Source organism: Gekko japonicus, unplaced genomic scaffold (genome assembly GCF_001447785.1).
Source record: "Gekko japonicus isolate JY-2015 unplaced genomic scaffold, Gekko_japonicus_V1.1 scaffold2437, whole genome shotgun sequence".
Classification (NCBI taxonomy): Eukaryota; Metazoa; Chordata; class Lepidosauria; order Squamata; family Gekkonidae; genus Gekko; species Gekko japonicus.
The window spans coordinates 259045-264577 of record NW_015176048.1 but is presented as its reverse complement, the minus strand read 5'-3'; the positions used below and the strand labels follow the sequence as shown (position 1 = coordinate 264577).

General features: G+C 42.4%; 1 pseudogene; it reads left to right on the top strand.

Moving 5' to 3' along the window:
• Positions 1-1119: 1119 nt before the first annotated feature.
• LOC107123430 lies at positions 1120-2579 on the top strand (annotated as a pseudogene).
• The last annotated feature ends 2954 nt before the right edge of the window (positions 2580-5533 follow it).

Here is a 5533-nt window from a genome sequence, read left to right as displayed (position 1 = left end):
AGAGCCCCTATCTATACCTTGTGGCTAACAGCCACTGATGGACCTCTGCTCCATATGCTTATCTAATTCCCTTTTGAAGCCGTCACCACTGGTCACCACTCCTCAAAAAGGATATTATAGCATTGGGAAAAGTGCAGAAAAGGGCAGGTAGAATGATCAAAGGGTTGGAACATTTTTCCTATGAAGAAAGGTTAAAGCACTCGGGGGCTCTTTAGCTTGGAAAAACAACGTCTGATGGTGATACCTGCAAGTTGGACCAGGCCACTTAATTATCACGTTAGCCCTTGGGGGAACTAGGGTGCTTTGCCTCACAGATCCATTCCCTTTCTACTTGTTGGGTTTGTGGGCTTTGACTATGGTCCAGAAGAATTTTTACTCTTGAATTTCTTTCCTTCCCCATATCAGAATGATCTCTCTCTCTCTCTCTCTCTCTCTGCAAAAGAAGCCAGAAGTATAAGAGAAACTATGGTGGAGACAGACAACGGCCTTGCATCCAAAGAAGGGCTGGAGAGTTCCTCAAGAGGTTCTCGAGAACATATCTCCTTCCCAAGCGAGCTGGCCGAGAGTGAGTATCCTGCACCAATATGTCAAGGGAACAGGCAAGGAATGGCCATAGAGGATTTCTGAATCACTTCTGAGCAACATTTGGTTCGGTACAATCATACTTCCTGCTGGGTAAGGAGGGAGGGATGGAGGGAGCGCTTCTGGGGCCCTGAAATCTGGAGGCTCAGAAATGCCTTCTGGGCAAGAGCTGGGCTGTGGCTACTGAGGAGAGGGGAGGTTAGATATTCTGGGGAAAGGTGGAGGGGAGGTTAAGAACAGCCGAGTTGGATGTGACCAGAGGGCCTTCTATCCTTTACTGTTGCAGTCACGTAGATGCCTTTGGGCCTTACCAGCCTCCCAGGTGATAACTGGATCTCTCTGTTTATTCCAGCAGAGGATGATCAGAGGAATGAGGACAGTGAGGAACTTCATCAGCAGATGCCAGATAGAGTTAAAAATGGAGACTTGAAAGAAGACATCAGGAATCAAGTTAAACCTAAGAGAAAGAAAGGCGGCTGTATGGTCGAGATGCGAGATGAAAGAAAGCATAATATGCATTTTCAAAAGCACACGATAATGAAGACAAGTAAATCTATTCAGTGTGGAAAGTACTTCGAAAATAGATCACAGCTCCTTGTGCACGAAAGAATACACAGAGGGGAGAAACATTTTGAATGCTTAGAGTGCAGAAAGAAATTCAGTCAGAGCTGCAGTCTTCAGGAGCATCTAAAAACCCACATAGGGAAGAAGCCTATTGAATGCTTGGAGTATGGAAAGAGATTTAGAAAGAGTGAAAATCTTCAACGGCATCAGAGAACCCACACAGGGGAGAAACCTTTTGAATGCTCAGTGTGTGGGAAAAAATTCAGTACAAGTGGCAATCTTCATCAGCATCAGAGAACTCATACAGGGGAGAAACCTTTTCAATGCTCAGAGTGTGGAAAGAGATTCAGTAGGAGTGGCAATCTTGAAGAGCATCAGAGAACTCACACAGGAGAGAAACCATTTGAATGCTCGGAGTGTGGAAAGAGATTCAGTACGAGTGGCAATCTTCAACTGCACCAAAGAACCCACACAGGGGAGAAACCTTTTGAATGCTCAGAGTGTGGCAAGAAATTTAGTAGGAGTGACAGTCTTCAACAGCATCTGACAACCCACTTAGGGGAGAAACCTTTTGAATGCTCAGCGTGTGGAAAAAAATTCAGTCAGAGTAGCACTCTTCAGCAGCACCAAAGAACACACACCGGGGAGAAACCTTTTGAATGCTCAGTGTGTGGAAAGAAATTCATTCAGAGCAGCACTCTTCGGCAGCATCAGAGAACCCACACAGGGGAGAAACCTTTTGAATGCTTAGAGTGTGGAAAGAGATTCAGTCAGAATGGCGCACTTCAATATCATCTGAGAACTCACACAGGGGAGAAACCCTTTGAATGCTCTGAGTGTGGAAAGAGATTCAGTTGTAGTGGTAGCACTCTTCAGCAGCACCAAAGAACACACACCGGGGAGAAACCTTTTGAATGCTCAGAGTGTGGAAAGAGATTCAGTCAGAGTTGCACTCTTCAACTGCACCAAGCAACCCACACAGGGGAGAAACCCTTTGAGTGTTCAGTGTGTGGAAAGAGATTCAGGTTTAGTGGCAATCTTCAAGCGCACCAAAAAACCCACACAGAGGAGAAACCTTTTGAATGCTCAGAGTGCGGAAAGAGGTTCAGTCAGAGTGGAACTCTTCAACTGCATCAAAGAACCCACACAGGGGAGAAACCTTTTGAATGCTCCATCAGAGAACCCACACAGGGGAGAAACCTTTTGAATGCTCAGAGTGTGGAAAGAGATTCAGTCGGAGTAGCGGGCTTCAGTGTCATCAAAGGACCCACACAGGGGAGAATCCTTTTGAATGTTCAGAGTGTGGAAAGAGATTCAGTCAGAGTGGCACTCTTCAACGGCACAAAACAACCCACACTGGGGAGAAACCCTTTGAATGCTCGGAGTGTGGAAAGAAATTCAGTAGGAGTGGCTATCTTCAACAGCATCAGAGAACCCACAGAGTGTAGAAAGCCTTTTTTTTTTTTAATATATTCTTTATTGGTTTTTCAGCAAATGAAAAGTAAAAAAAAATAAAAAAAATAAAATAAATAAATACTTTGCTCGTATTTACATCTACTTTTGCAAAAAGATTCCCAGCATTCTTACAGATATTGCTCTTTCTTTTCCTATCCAATCTAGAACATTTCAATTCATTTTTCTAAAGTAGCTCTTTACTAATCATTCCGTTCATAAAGATTTAAATATAGTGAACTTAGATACATTCCTTCTATTTAAATTTCATTATCCCTTCTGACTTATCCATCTATAAAACTTTAACCAAAGTTTTTCAAACTGTTCCCAACCTTTTTCCCTCAGAAAAAAGGTTAGTTTCTCTAACTCTGCTAGATCTAATAATTTTGTCTTCAATTCTTCTTTCGTAGGGGTATCCTGATGTTTCCATTTACTTGCATATAAGATCCTAGCTGCCGTAATAATATGGATCACTAGATAACTTTCATTATTTTTAAGGTCTTCCGGGATGAAGTTCAATAAAAAACATTCCGGTTCAAATGGCATTTTTCTACCTACTATTTCTTCCACCATTTCCTTTACCATTTTCCAATACTTTTTAGTCTTATAACATGTCCACCATAAATGGTAAAAAGTCCCATCCTTTTGCTTACATTTCCAACATAATTTCTCAATTGTTTTATCAAATTTGTTCAACCTTACTGGAGATATATACCATCGATAGAACATTTTAATAATATTTTCTTTGAAGGAAACTGCTCTAACCCATTTTATATTTTTTCCCCAGACCTTTTCCCATTGCTCTAGAGGGAGTATGTGACCTATATCTCTGGCCCATGCAATCATACATGGTTTGACCTCTTCGTCCTGCATCTTCCATTCAAGCCAATAGTTATATGCCCTTTTTATAAATTTCACTTCACTTCCTGTCCATATTTTATCTAATTCAGTTAGGGTATCATAGAACCCCTTTTTCTTATCTGTCATCCAACATGATATTAATTGCCTCTTTTCCCACCAAGTCATACCTATGTCTTTATCATTTAAGATATCCTCTATATTCAAATCTCCTTTTTCATCTAAAAAGTCTTGATATTTAAATTTTTTATACTTCTTATACAGGGATTGACTCCATTTTCAAAGCTCAAGTTTCCATCTTTAACAGGACCTAAGAACCCACATGGAAGAAACGTTTTTAGTGCTCAGACTGTTGAAAGAGATGGAGTAACAGTAGCAGTCTTCATTGGTGTTTAAGAACCCACACAGAGGAAAAACCTTTTGAAAAACTCAGTGTGGAAATCTTCTACAGCATCTAAGACTCAGTGTGGAAATCTTCTACAGCATCTAAGACTCAGTGTGGAAATCTTCTACAGCATCTAAGAACCCACCCAAGGAAAAACCATGTGACTGCTTAACCCATGAGAAGAGCTTTTTTCTTTTTTCACACGTAAAAGATAACTACAGACCATATAAAGCATTGAAACTATAGAAGCTGTTTTAGAATGCTTAAATCTACACACAGAAATCTTAACGTATTTATTTATTTTTATTTATTTTCTAATTTATACCCTGCCCTACCCTGCTGAAGCAGGGTGGTAAAAGCTTGGACTGTGGGAGGAGCTTTAGCCATATTTGAAGCCCTCTAGTAGATCTCACAGGGAAGAAAGCAAGAATGTGCTCGGCCAGTGGAAGGAGAAGATAAATAGGTACCACTTCGGTGGGAAGGTAACAGGGTTCCGTGCGCCTTGGTGTTTAGTCATGCCGGCCACATGACCACGGAAACGTCTTCGGACAGCGCTGGCTCTTCGGCTTTGAAACGGAGATGAGCACCGCAACCCTAGAGACTGTGGGAGAAGCTTTAGCCATATTTGAAGCCCTCAAGTAGATCTCACAGGGAAGAAAGCAAGAATGTGCTCTGCCAGTGGAAGGAGATTCAGGATCAGCTCATGTCTCCTTTAGCCACAGAAGGGAGGAACCTCATAAATGCTCAGAGTGTGACAAGGGACTGAGGCACAAATCCGATTTTCTCGTTCTTCAGAGAATCCATATGAGGGTGAAACATTCCTATAGCTGCTTGTGATGAGGGTCTTCTTCAGACGCCCAGGTGTTGGAGGTTCACAAAGGAGGGCCTTCTTAGTCGTTGCCCTTCCCCTGTGTAACTCGCTATCTCAGGTTATCTGCCAACCTAGCTCTTTCAGACATCTACAAGACCGGCAAAAACATTTCCTTTCCAAATCCTGTGATGAAATAGACAAGTTGAGGGTAATAGATATCTACTGCTACCAGCATAGCTACCTCTGCTACTGGCATAATCATAGTGTTGCCAGCTGATATCCTTAATTCACAAACGATTTTATCTGACAAGCAGGTCTAGACAGGCATTGCATGGCCCTAATCTCTCCCCAGTCCTGCCTGCTGTGATCTTTTTGGGGTGTCACTGCCTTAAAGCCCTAAGAGCTCTGGCAATAGGATTAATTTGGGTTCAAAAGAGAAACTGGGGTCCCCCAACCTAGGAACTCAGTAAGTTCTAAGGAGTCAGAACCAATGCTCCCTCTAGGCTGCAGAGTCTTGTGAGCAAAAATTCTACATTGTGAGCTACTGGCATTAAAGTTGTGAGTGAGCGATTTGACTATTGCATAAATTAGTCGGCTCTGGAGCCCTCCTTCCTGAGCTAAGACAAAAATGTGAGAGTCGGAGGTTAAATAACTGTGAGCTAGCTCACACTAACTCAGCTTAGAGGGAACACTGGTCAGAACCCCCCAGTATAATGGGCTGGTATTTGTGGAGTTGGAAGGTGAACCTTGTGGGACACAAATTCCTCGATTCCAGGTGTCTTCCCCACTGACCCCTCTGTTAAAGGGAGAGGACACTTTTCCCCTCCGGGCCGTTGGCAACGCTAGATTAAATGTTTCTTTATGAATCAAAGAAAACAAAA